Below are 14,511 nucleotides of genomic sequence, written 5' to 3' on the forward strand. Positions count from 1 at the left end.
CTACTTTCATCTTGAAGTGTCTATCTGAACACCACTGGAACTCAGGAGTTTGTATCTTTATGCGTGCTTTTATGTATCTTTTTGTCGTGGTTTTAAACCACTAACTAAGAAAATTACTTACTTCTTGCTGTGAGATATGGATTAGAATAAGAGCAAAACAGGCATACAACTTAGAAGGAAAAAAAAAAGAAATTTTATTGACAAACCACAATAATAAGAACACCAGAATAAACTTCCAGAAAAACCTTTCCATCTCCTATCTACCCACTATTCACTTGTTCACATGACAACAGAGACAAAAACTCTGGAACTCTGATGGTTAAAACAGTCCCAATTCTTGCTAGTCTTTTTACCAATCTTTATAGAGAAACAGAAGTTTCTTCCTGTTAATTTATGGAGTTTCTCACAAGAAAACTATTTTTGTTATAGTTTTCCATTGCCATAATGTTAGCTGCTCAGAGCTGCTATTATTAGAGTTCACTCTTCCCATTTTCACATCACTCTGAAGTGTGTGTATGGGCCATGCGTCTAGAGATAGCATTTTTAAGGATAAGTTATTCAAAGGCAAAAAAAAAAAAAAAGTCTTCTTCATCTGTTTCTGTGAGCTTCACCAGAAAACAGTTTTCTCATGGCCTCGCAGGGCTTCAAATCTCTCAATAGTTTTCTCATTGCCTCTCAAGGCTTTTAATCTCCCAGCACTTCACTATACTATAATTACTCTTTACTCAAATTTACACTTTGAACACTATTCCTCTCTAGATCTTATATCATGAATTAAAGGAGTTCTTTTCAGGACTTCAGTGTCCATCTCCATAGTTTTAACAGGGAGATATTTCAGCTTAATTAAAGCATCTTCTTAATTCTCTACCTTTCCTGAAGCTCCTTTTCTTTCTTGTCACTGGTAGTTTATAAAGTCTCTTTTCATGTTGATCTTTCTTTCTCTCTCTCTCTGGATAAAAAGATTAATCCGCAAGTCTTATCTGGGTAATGAAAGAGTTAACATCTTGCCCAGGCTTTTGTAGATGGTTCGGAGATCTCTGCCGAACAGGAGCTGGAGCCGTCTGCGATGGAAAGTTCCTCATGGCTGCTCTAGAGCGTGTAGTCGCTGCTCCAACCCGCTGCAAGTCCAGGGCCTCTCTCTTTCTTCACTGGGCAGTTTCTAGTGAATTAGCTACAGCAAAACCTGCAGCCGAGCCAGAGATCGGCTCGGCCCGGCCTGGCCCGGGGAAAACCTTCCCCAGGCCCCCCCATCTCCCGGCCGGGAGACGGGGCAGGCCCGGCCCCATCCCCGCCCAACCGCATGGCCTGGGCAGGGACGGGAGGCCTGGAGCTCTGCCACCCTCCACAGCCAGAAAACAAAGAGAACCCAGAGAGCTCTGCTTTTACATTTTAAGGTAGGGTTCACAAGTTGATCCCACTTTTCAATGGCTTAAACTGCTGTCAATTCCCAGCAATGACCGATAATTGGTCAGGAGAAAAGACTCCAAGCACTTCCCAGCAACTCCAACTCCCTTAAAGGTAAAGTAACTCCATGACACTTTTCTCTCTTTTTCTTCTTCTAATTCCCTCTTCTTGGAGTAACATCATTTTGAGTAATTTAACATCAAACAAATTTGAAGTTTGCAAAGTAGAATGGGTCTAGTTAATGCTCTGAGAAGTGTTTAATGTTGATTGGGTGCTGTACCAAACCTTTTGCCAAAGCTCACTGATTTTCTGAAGTTTTCCAGTAAAGTTGTTTGGACCCCTCAAGAATCTATTTTTGTTTCTTCTCCCATGCATTTAACCCAGAGTACAAGAACCATTTTAACATAATCCCTTTTAAAATGCCCTTTTAGCAAGTTGCTTGGGACTTTACAGATGGTTGTTCTTCCTCTCAACCCTCTCAAAATACCTTTCTTCGCTTTTTCTGTGGAATTCCAGCCTTCAGCCCTCGTTTGGTTACCCTTTTGCTAAGGACAGATTCAGCATTAAAGTCCAGCCCTGCTGGGAAGATGAATATATACCTTTGAATCAGCTCCAGCCAAGCTCCACAAGTCAAACAGGCAGATGTATTTCACCAAAAAAGAACATCTCAAAAAGCAAAGGAACGTTCACTTTTCTTCATCTAGATTAGGATATACATCAGACATGAATGCTAGTTTCTTAAGATGAATTCGGTTATAAGATATGAACTTGAAATCAACACTGCCACCATGTCATGGAGTTACTTTACCTTTAAGGGAGTTGGAGTTGCTGGGAACTGCCTGGAGTCTTTTCTCCTGACCAATTATCGGTCATTGCTGAGAACTGACAGCAGTTTAGGCCATTGAAAATGGGATCAACTTGTGAACCCTACCTTAAAGTGTAAAACCAGAGCTCTCTTGGCTCTCTTTGTTTCCTGGCTGTGAAGGGTGCATGAAGGCCATGTGGCTGGGCGGGGACGGGAGCCGGGCCTGCCACGTCTCCCGGCCGGGAGATGGGAGGAACCTGCGGAAGGTTTTCCTCGGGCCCGGGCTGGGCCGATCTCTGGCTCGGCTGAAGGTTTTTGCTGTAACTAAATTCACTAGAAACTGCCCAGTGAAGAAGGAGAGAGGCCCCGGACTTGCAGCAAGCAGAGACAGCGACCACACTCTCCAGAGCAGCTATGAAGAACTTTCCATCGCAGACGGCTCCAGCTCCTGTTCGACAGAGATCACCAAACCATCTACAAAAGCCTGGGCAGGATTTTAACTCTTTCATTACCCAGATGAGACTTGCAGATTAATCTTTTTTATCCAGAGAGAGAGAGAGAGAGAGAGATCAACATGAAAAGAGACTTTATAAACTACCAGTGACAAGAAAGAAAAGAAGCTTCAGAAGAGGTAGAGAATTAAGAAGATGCTTTAATTAAGCTGAAATATCTCTCTGTTAAAACTATGGAGATGGACAATGAAGTCCTGAAAAGAACTCCTTTAATTCATGATACAGTATGTAGGGAGGAATAAAGTGTTCAAAGTGTAAATTTGAGTAAAAAGTAGATTAATTATGGTATAGTGAAGTGCTGGGAGATTTGAAGCCTTGAGAGGCAATGAGAAAACTGTTTTCTAGTGAAGCTCACAGAAACAGATGAAGAAGACTTTTTTTTTTTTTTTGCCTTTGAATAACTTATCCTTAAAAATGCTATCTCTAGACGCATGGCCCATACACACACTTCAGAGTGATGTGAAAATGGGAGGTGTGGGCTCTGATAACAGCAGCTCTGGGCAGCTGACATTAGGGCAATGGAAAACTATAACAAAAATAGTTTCTTTGTGAGAAACTCCATAAATTATCAGGAAGAAACTTCTGTTTCTCTACAAAGACTGGTGAAAAGACTGTAGCAAGAATTGGGACTGTTTTAACCATCAAAGTTCCAAAGTTTTTGTCTCTGTTGTCATGTGAACAAGGGAATAGTGGGTAGATAGGGGATGAAAAGGTTTTTCTGGAAGTTTATTCTGGTGTTCTTTATTATTGTAGTTTGTCAATAAACTTTCTTTTTTTTCCTTTTAAGTTTTATGCCTGTTTTGCTCTTGTCCTAATCCATATCTCACAGCAAGAAATAAGTAATTTTCTTAGTTATTGATTTAAAACCATGACACACCATCAACAAAAAGAAACTGCATTCAGGAAGGAAAATGTAATTGGTTTAGAAGCACATACTGTAAAGGCAGAACAACATCATACATTAACATTTCTATGTATTTCACACTCAGTATTAACCTGTAGTCCCATGAATGACTATGAAGGGCCTGAAATAGGATGCTCAGGTATATAAGCACTGAGAATTGTAGCGGTTTTCTTCGTGTTGCTGACTTTACTGACATTAAGGCAGAACATTCAGTGTTTACAGTGACAGTACAGATCCTACTGCATAAAGGGCAGTGACATGGAAAAAGAATTGTTTACAGCAAGACTGGTTAGAGGCTGTTCCTTAAAAAGTTTGTTTCAAGTGCCACAGAAAGAAATTCTGACTTAGTACAGAAAGTGAAACAATTAAAAATTTTGGGCAAAAACTCCCATCTCCTATGCCTCAGCCTCAATGTAGAACGTTGTCCATGGGGATATTTTAATGTGACACAGGGATAACTGCTACAAAATGCTGATAACTGAATGACCATTGCATCTGAAGCATATGTTGATCCAGCAAGCTCACACCACATTGATGGTCTGTAAAGGATGCCTGTGATTTACAAGCAGAACACCATTTACCCGCTTCCCAAAAAAGTCTACAGATTTGTCAAAATACAGACTACAAATCTCTTGTTTATAAGCGTCTCTTGAAAGACATCTGGCATTTGCTTTTCACAGGATTCATCTGTAAACCAGCACTATATTATACTAGAATTGTTATGAGATTACACTTGCACAGACCCACATCAGCTATTTAAGTATTGGACTTAGAGCAGCAAACAGTGCAGCTCTTTGTGTCAGAGACTGCCCTTAAGTATTTTCACACCACCATTCATAGCAATTCAATCCTGATAGCAGTGGCTCAGCTTTACTACAGCCTACAACATAAAGACAAGATCACTGAAACATTGAGACTCAAATAAAACAGTAAGAAAAGCAACCCCAAATTGAAAACAGTAAAAATTAGAAGCAAGAAATAAATAGAGATCCTTGATGCACCAACTTCAGGACACAGAAAATCTTTTTAGTAATGGATTGCCTACACCTACAATACGTCTTTCTTAATGCTATATTAACTGGATATTTATACACAAAAGTGACTGACTACATCACTAAATCCATTTTTATGCTACTACAAGAAAAACTCCAGCTTCCATTATTTCATGGAATCTTTTCTATTTTAAAGCAGCACAATGACAGTCTCCTATTCAAAACTCTATGCTAGCTATTCATAAACCATTGGGAAAGAAAAGTCTCAAAACAAAACTAAACTAAACTGCAAAGCATAGATTTAATTTATCCAAACAACATTTTGGAAAGCCACTGCTGTTTGGGAACAAAAGATGCTCACCCTCTCAGTATTATTTTTTTATAGCACGCTACTCAAAATGATTCCTATTCAGCAACTGCTCTGATTTGCTCCAATGCTGAGCTAAGAGTCACCTCAGACACTGACTCAGTGAGGTAGGGATTGGCTTTATTCGGCGCCGGGTACATGGGGGTCGCTCCTCCTAACACACACACTCAGCACTTTACACAGCACAGTTTATGGTTCAATTTCATGCATGTTCATTACATTCCTTGGGATAGGACTGGTTATGCAAGTTACTTCTTGAAAGTCATTCATATCACTAGCATTACTGACTCGCCCATGCAGTGTCCTGTGGTGATTGCTCTGAGGAAGGCTGCGAGTCTTCCACAGGGGTCATTCCGATGAAGGCTGGCAGTCTCCCTCACTTTGCACTTTTCACCTTTCTTTCTGAAGCATGAACAGTCCTTCATCAGCAGTTTCTGCGCCAGTTTCAACAGGTTCTGCTCCTCTTCTCTTCTCTTCTTAAGGTGCATTCTGTTTATGTTGACAAGGCTAAGGTGCATCCTGCTTCTTAGGCTTGTGATTAATATTTGCTGACTCTTAATAGTTAATTCATGCTTACATGAGTAAACTATTGATCAACTCCAGCAGCAAATAAACCCACAAGTCCATCAGAGACTAATCAAAATACAATAGAACCACCACTGAAAATGTAGCTTTGCTTCCTAGGAACTCCATAGAGAAATAGACCCAAGGTTTCTTCACTTAAAAGCCTGGGTAAATCCAGGCTCATACTCACTGTTACAAATGAAATTGAAATTTAGTCAATTTACGTCTATTGAGTTAACAGCAATTTAATAACAACAACAACAAAAAAAGATACAGTTTAGTGGGATTGAATACAAGAATACAATTTAATAAAAGAATATAATTTAGTGAATTGAATAGCAATTTGGTATAAAAGGAATACCATTTAGTAAAAGAATACAATTTAATAAATATATTCATGTATATATATATATATATATATATATATATATATATATATATATACATACACACACACACACACACATATATATATATATATATATACACACACATATATGAATATAGCTTGCCAGTACTTAAGCATGATTAAAACATAAGCAAAACCGACCGGGGTATGGAGAGGGCTTCCCGCCCTACCTCACATACAAAACAAAGCAATTCAAACTAAACTTATATACTGTATGCTTATACATATCCCTTAATGTTTCCCGCAAATCTCATCCTATTTCCGATTCTCTAATTTTCCATCACTATTCTTCACAGCGCATGCCTCACTTGTTGCTAGGGTTCTTCAGTCTTCTTTTGGGGGGCTTTTGGATGAAGGCTTACACTCATCCTCATTGTCCTCTGGATGGCCTTACAGGTTGCGTGTGCACACTCAGCGTTGTGTTATGGAAGTAAGCATTTTCTTCCACTAATTAGTCTTACATTTCATAATTTCAGGCTTCATGCCTAAAGGCATTCCAACCTTGTCCATCTCAAGGTCAATTTTGTCTTGAGACATTACTTAGCTCAAAACTACATCCTGTACCTTAATTTTAACATGTAACACCTGTAAAGGGATACATTTGCCTTGTAACACTAATTCCCTTGATTGCTACTAATAATAACTTTCTAAATAGTTACAATTTAGTTAACATGAATCATTTCCATTTATTACACTCATGATATCCAAGAATTTGCTGCCAGGGTGTCACAATCCCCAAGATGGGATTCCTGATGTGGTTCTTTGATTTGATCTTAGAGTACAAAAGATTATCAGGAAACCAGGGACTTAAACAGCAAAACACACTTTATTGAGTGCTCATCAGTACTAATATGTGATAGAGGGAAAGAGGAGAAAGCAAAGCAGAAGGAAAAGAGTAAGTAAGGGGATTATAGCTACCAACATCGAGGTCCACTCAGCCATCCATCAACGCAGGGTCTTCTGTCCATTGGGGAGATCTCAAAGGAAGGTAAGTTTGGGGTGTAATTTTATAGATATTACAAAGCAAGGGGCATAGGGCCAAAACCAGAGGAGACTGATGATCATTGTGATGAATTCCATTGTGCAGGGGGCAGGGGTAGGGTAGAGAGCAAACCACGTCTTGCAAGCCTTTGTTCACCAGCAGGAACGAGGGCAGTGTACCGTGCAACCACCGGCAAACAATCACTGAGCAAACATCCACCTCAGCTAGGCCCAAACCCCTAAACCAAGTGCCTTGTGACATTCAGGGTCTCAGTCTCTGTCCTTGAGATGGTTGTGAGACAGATGAGGGAATCTTCATCTCTTACACAGGGTGAACACATGAAGCTCCAGCACCCAGGGACACAGAGGCAGAGACAGACACGGACACAGACACGGATGCAGACACACACCGTTGGATGCACACACATCCATCCCTTGCACTCACGCTTGGAACCATTTTCCAGCTGAGCTGAGGACAAGAAGTGACCATAATATCCCGGGCTCTCCAGCTTCACTGCAAGGCATCCGACAGCCTTGAAGGTCCAAAGTGAGCACTGGTCGGAGCTCTTTTTGCCCGGAGTGAGCCTGGAGGAGCTCCAACAGCCCGCAGCCCCTGGCCAGGCACAGCCCGTGGCTCAGCCGGGGCCGCTCCGCCTGCGCGGGGCCGCTGCCGGGGCGGTGTCGCGGCTCCTCCCGCGGCTCGGAGCTGACGCGGCCCCGGCGGCCCCGGCCCGGCCCCGCTGCGCTCCGAGCACGGCACCACCGCAGCCAGGGGGTCCAGGAACGGGCGGACATCCCGGGAGAGGGGAGAGAGACCTTGGCAGAGGGAGAAGTGACCAGCAGAGGGGAAAGATGCTGGCAGAGGGGAGGAATCCTGGAAGAGGAAAGAGCGGGAGATCCCGAGAGAAGGAGAAGCTCTCGGGATAGAGGGGGAGACCCAGGGAGACGGGGTGGAGCTCGACAGAAGAGAGACCCTGGCAGGGGGAAGAGCCCGAGAGCAGAGCAAGAGCACGGGAGAGAGGGAGAGTCCGAGAGAGAGGATCCCGGGAACGGGGGGAGAGCCCTGAGAGAAGGGGAAGAGTCCAGGGCAGAGGGAGAAGAGCCGGAGTGAGAGGGCATCCTTGGGAGAGGGAAGACGGCCGTGGAGGGAGGGGAGAACCGCCTTGGCAAGCGGGGAATCCCCGGATCGGGGAGTCCCGCAGCTGGGCTGAGAATGGGCGCGGGTCAGCGCGTTTTGGGAGAGCGCTGCTGCGGGGATGGGTCCGGAGCCGGAGGCACGTGGAAAGCAGCTGCTCGCAGCCCCGGCGGCGGTGAGAGCACGGCCTGTCCGGAGAGGCAGCGCGATGGGCACCGCTCAGGCTCCCAGCGAAGCAATGGCACCGCTCGGGTTCGCCGCCGCATCCGCGACAGCTCGGAGCATCGGAGCCTCCTTGGAGCCAAGGCTGACCTGCGCCAAGTGCATTGGAGCATCACCTCTGTCTTGAGAATCCACAGCGAGCACTGCTGGGCAGGGACTGCAGATCCCCATTGGAGGCAGGGAAAAAAGAGCTTGAGGTGGCCCAAGACTCTGGAGGTTTCACTGAGGGAAAAGCCTACTCCCCAGGGATTCGCCACTCCTGGCGTTCGCCTGCGCCGGAGTGCAAAGACCACCGTAGAGCCAGCCGGAGCTCCGGTGCAGCGTCACCCTGTCCCTCTCTTTGAGGTTTCTGCCATGCAAACAGGGACAGCTGAGTGGGACTTGTCCCTGCCCCATCCTCAGCCTGGCACGGTCAAGCAGACAGCAACTGCCCCAGGGTTACTGCCAGGTTGTGTGGCAGAGAGGGAACTGCAGGACCCAGTGCCACTCGGCTGTCCCTGCTGGGAAGGAAGGTGCCATCCAGCACTGGAGGAGCAGGGCATGGAAAGGTAGACACTGCTCGGTCTGCCTGTGGAAATTAGCACAGTGCCTGTCTTTCAAAGAGAGGGGCCTATGTGAGGCTTTGGAGTTTCCTGAAAGGTAGAAACCCCAGGGACAGAAAACACCATTTCTAGAGCACTGGCGGGGAAAACGTCCCATCAAGTTTAGACACCAGAATTCACGGATGAGTGGGACTCTGGCCCAGGTTTGCCTGCGATGGCAAGGCACTGCACATGAAGATGGAGGTGCAGATGGTCTCATCTGCCCCATTTCTGGGTCTTTCCAGGAAGCAAAGGAATCCTGAGTGAGCCTGTGAAGCACAGAGCTTGGAAAGTCATGGTTTAATGGTTTTTGTTCGTTTTTTTCCTGTGGACAGCATCCATTTGTAACATCAGCCAAGCCAGCATCCACCCTGTCACCACTCATCATTTCACTGAAGAAAAAGAAGATGAGAAAAATATGACAGAAGACATTATTTTCATAACTAGTGTACAGTAGGACTGTAGTGTGGGACTGCCGAGCAGTTTTATAGGGTAACATTGCCAAGTAGTAAGACCGTAGTGTAGGATTGCCGAGCAGTTTAGTAGAGTAGGATTATAGAGTAGGATTGTAAATAAATAAAGTTTTCTGAAACATCAACTCAGTTGGAAAATTCCCCTCCTTTTGACTCCTTCAGAAAACTCAAAGAAGACCATATTGTTTAATGGATGGGTGTTGCATTCTGTTTGTTGATTTTGTTTGTTTAACTTGTTGGTTTAACTTGTTATTCCCCCATGGTTATGTAATGGTTTTACCCCCCTTGTCAATTTTGTAAACCCCTCCCCTTATTCTTAGACCTTCCCTGTCCATCACCCCCAGCCTGCCCCTAACCCATGTCCATCATTGTAAACCCTACCCTTTGTTCTGGCACCTTCCATGCCCTTCACCCCTGGCTCAGTTTGTGAAATTTTTGAAATTTTTTTTTGAGTTTTTGAAATTTTCCTGCTGTTTCCCTCTGGTTTACCTTTTTGGGGGACAAAGCTTTCTGCTACAGGTGCCCTGAGTGTGTGCAGAGTAATGCAGCTCCCACACACTCCTTGGTTTTCCTCCCAACTCATCATGACTTGTGTGTCCAGATCTGGCAGGAGAAAGAGCCCACAGCACAGTGGGCATTTGAGCATTGCAAAGAACCAGGCAACCACTGTTGCCATAACAGCTGAAATAATTCTTAACAAATCTCTCCATATATTTGTACATTTACTGGATGTGCCCAGGGCTCCTCTGTTTGTCCATCTCTACCTCGGCCTTTAATCCCATTTGGAAGCAGTCAAACTGGCAGGATCTACCCAGCAGCAGCAGCAGCTGCTCCAAGCTGGGAACATGAGTGGCAGTGCTGATTTCCAGAGGCTTCTGTCCCCCAGGTGAAGCCAAGGCAGGAGCAGATTGAAAAGTGCTGGTGCTGCTGCTGCTGCTGCTGCTGCTGCTGCTGCTGCTGCTCAGTGCCAGAGAGCTCTGGCTGGGCAGGGCACGGTGCCCACTGTGCTGTGGGCTTTTTCTCCTGTCAGATCTGGACACACCTGGGAACAAGTGATAATGACTTCTGGGAAAAACAAGGGGTTTTTGGGAGCTAATTACTCTGCACACACACGGGCCTCCTGCAGCACAGACCTTTGGCCTTCAAAAAAGGTAAACCAGAGAGAAACAGCTGGAAAAGGTTTTGTTTTGATCTTTCTTACCTGTTCAAGAGAAATGGCCAAAATAAAAGTGACCAAGAAGTGCCAGTTCCCCATGGCCAGCTCAGGGCTTGAAAGGAGGCATTAATCTATTTCTGTGCAGGGTGTTTGGAGAATCCCTTCCCTAAATTGGGCACATGTAGCAATCTCACCTACTAGTTTGTATCCATATAACTAAGACATATTGAATACTTTGCTGAAATTCACAGGCAAACCATTTCCCCAGATTATTTGACATATTTAAATCCCATCTCAGAATATATTGAAATGAAAGTAGGGTTGTCCTGAGGCTTTCTGCTAGTCATTGTCATAGCTTCAGGAGGAAACACTTTTCTTAGAAAAGAAGCCAAGACACAACTGGGGTTGCAAAGCAGATTTATTCCATTAGTTGCAGTAGCAAATAATACATACCAACCCCTGTATTCCCAGAAACCCACTGAGCAGGAGAAGGAGATGAAGCATGGTGCTCAGCAGGAGAGGGAGGTAGGCCGTGCAATTTCAGGACATCCCCAGCATCAACAGTCTGCATTTCGTCCTTCTCACCCCTCCAAGTCAGAGCCAGGCCTTAGATCTCCTGCTGAGGAGTGCAATTTTCCCAGTGACAGCATCAGCTCCCACATGGCCGGCACGTGAGATGAGACCACGATGGCTCGGAATACCGACTCCATGCCAACAATGCCTCCATTATGAACAGTTCCTCTCTCAAAAGTTAACTGCCCACCCATTGACCAATCCATTGTTTCTCTTGCAAGGGTCAAGTTCCCACCCCTTAATCAATACAGTTTTCTTCATTGTCTTGTTGACCTGCTCAAACATGGATCAAATATGACAGGGCCTCTGTCACGATCCTCTAACACAAGTTAGAGTTGTGAGAGGTTTGTATGATCTCAGAGTGCAAAAAGGACACCAAGGAATTTCAGGTTAAATCATAACAGCAACAATGTACCTTTATTTTAGTGCCAGCACCATGGGTTATGCAATAGATGAGAGGGAGAGAATAAGAGAGAGAAAGAGAGAGAGAGAGAGAGAGAGAGAGTGAAGGGAGGGATAAAGAAGCAAAGTAAAGAGAGAAAAAAGGAGGGGGTTATAGCTACCAATGGACAAGATGGGGGTGCTGGTGTCTTCTGTGGGGACATCTCTCTCTCTGAAAGTAACTTAGAAAAGTCACTTTTATAGTCTGTTTCAAAGTGAGGGGCAGTTGGCCAAAAGGTGGGGAGATTTATAGGCTATTGTGGTGTGACCCGTTGCTCTGAGAAGCCGGTGTAAGGCACAGAGCAGGCCGCTCTTCACAAGTCCCTGCTCACCAGCACCACATCACTCTTGTGCTGTGACCTGTTGCTCTGGAAAGCTGGTGTCAGGACAAGCACACCTCCAAACAATCACTTAGCAAACATCCACCTCAACCAGGCCAGAAGCTCTGCACAAAGTCCCTTGTGGTCTTCAGGGTCTCGGTCTCTGTTCTTGCCATGATTGTGAGGCAGATGAGGGAAACCTGGCACCGTCTCTTACAGCCTGCTCTCACCTCCCAGTCGCTGACAGCTCTGCACCAGAGGAGACCTTGCAGAGCACCACCACTGATCTTTCTGCTTTCTCACTTGAGCAAGACTCTCATCCAGCCAAAGAGATTGCACTTAGGGATTGTAGTGGTTTAGATTTGCTAATTTCAGCTTCTTGGCAAACACCAAGAATAATAAATTAATTTGTGTAGTGGTTTAGATTTGCTAATTTTGTTTCCCGGCCAACACACCAAATAAATGTTGTGGTTTTAAAGCAGTAACTAAAAGAATTACTAGAAAACTTACTTATTTCTTGCTAGGAGATATGGATTAGAACAAGAGCAAAACAGGCTGCAAACTTAAAAGGAATGAAGAAAGTTTATTAACAAAAACTGTAAGAATAAGAAAACCAGAATAAAACCTCCAGAAAACCCTTTTCTCCCCCACTACCCAACCATTCCCTTGTTCACCTGACAATATAGAGACAAAAAAACAACTTTGGTGCTTGCAACAGTCCCAATTCTTGCTATAGTCTTTTCATCCGTCCTTATAGAGAAACAGAAGTCTTCTTCTGCTAATCTATGGAGTTTTTCACAAAAGAGAACTAATTTTCTTCATAGCTTTCTATTTCTCTGATGCCAGCTGCCTGAAAATCTGCCATCAGTTGTCTCTTCCCATTTCACATCACTCTGAGGTGTGTTATGGGTCAAATGATTCTAGGGATGTCATTTTTAGGGATGAGTTATTCAAAGGCAAAAGTTCTCTTCATCTGTCTCTCTGAGCCTCCCTGGAAACAGAAGGTTTTTCTTTGCCTCTACAAAGCCACAAATCTTCAACTATTACTTCTCCCCCTCTGGTCCAGCACATCACGTATCACAACTACTCCACCTTTTGCTTAAAATCCACACTTTGAAACACTCTATTCCTCCCAATATACTCTGTCATGAATTAAAGGAGTTTTATTTTCAGAACAATATTGTCCATCTCTATAGCTTAAACAGAAAAATATTTCAACTTATTAAAGCATCTCCTTATTCTCTCTTCCCCATCTAAAACTTAATTCTTTTCTTCACTGACTTTGATAGTTTTATTGTTCCTTCTTCATGTTGATGATCCCTCTCTCTCTCTCTCTCTCTTCCCCTTCTCTGGGAAAAAAGGGTTAATACGTAAGTCTCATCCAGGTAGTAAAAGAGTTCAAGTCTTGGAAAGCTGCAGATGTTCATGGAGTCAGGTTTCAGTTCAGTGGCACAAACTGCAAACCAAGTCAGGCCGGCCGCCTCCGCTCTTCTCCTTCCCCCCACCCTCCGCGGCCTTGTCCGGCCTGGTTGGGGAGGAAGAGGCTGAGCCGGAGCCGGAGCTGGAGCATTGTTACCTGTTCAAAAGATGGAAACCAAAGAGAACAAGAAATTCCCAGTCTTAAGTCTTACAATAGGTATTCACAAGTTGATCTCACTTTTCAATGGTCAGAATCACTGGGAGTTCTCAGAAATGGCTAGTAATTGGTCAGGAGAAAAAAGTCCCATCAGCCTCCAGCAGCTTCAACTTCCCCCCAGCTCCCAAAGCAAACCTTAAAGGTGCAGAACTCAAGATATATAAAGTCACACCAGGACAATTATTTTTCTTGTAATAATTCTATTTTATAATTACTAAATAATGTGGTGGGTTTAGCACTGGCTAAAATCACCAGTGCACTTACTCATTTGTTTTTGCTGGGAGATATGGATTAGGAGAAGGGCAAAACAGGCTCAAAACATAAAAGGTATAAAGAAACTTTATTAACAGGACTACAAGAAAGAGAAGCATCAGAATAAGACTTCCAGGACTCCTTTCCTCCCCCTGACTAACTTCTTTCCTTTCCAAACTGACAGCATAGACATAAAACATGGGATGTTAAATCAGTACCAACAATACAATACTCCTCTGTCAGTTCGTGAAGGGAGAGAAGATTTCTCTTGCCATGCCACCAAGACTTCTCTACAAGAAACAGTTTCTCATGGCTTTTCATTTCCACAGATAGCATCTGCCCAGGTTAAGTTCTGCAGTTGTGAAATCCTTCCCATTTTCACAGCCCTGCTACAAGTGTCTTCATGGGCTACGAACCCATGGGGTATTATTTTAAGGATGAGTTGTTCAACAGCAAATGTTCCCTTCATCTGTCTCTGTCATCACCTCTGGGAACAGAGTTTTTCTTCTTCTCTCCCTGGGGGCAAAAGGTCTTCCTCACTCTCATCTCTCTCGCTCTCTGTTCAGACTTCTCATGGGATCACAGCTATTCCAACATCTGCTTGACTTCTTATCAATGCATGCCTCTGTTCACATGCACAGTTTGAATGCTTCATTCCCCCATCCTCTCTCATGAATTGAAGGAGATATTTCTGTGTATCATTTTCTATATCCATAGCCCTACCAAAAGAAATTTTCAGCCCAACACTGAGACATCTCCTCATTCACCTTCTTTAATTCTTACT

This window comes from Cyanistes caeruleus, chromosome Z, assembly GCF_971803275.1.
Source record: "Cyanistes caeruleus chromosome Z, bCyaCae1.hap1.1, whole genome shotgun sequence".
In the NCBI taxonomy this organism is placed as follows: domain Eukaryota; kingdom Metazoa; phylum Chordata; class Aves; order Passeriformes; family Paridae; genus Cyanistes; species Cyanistes caeruleus.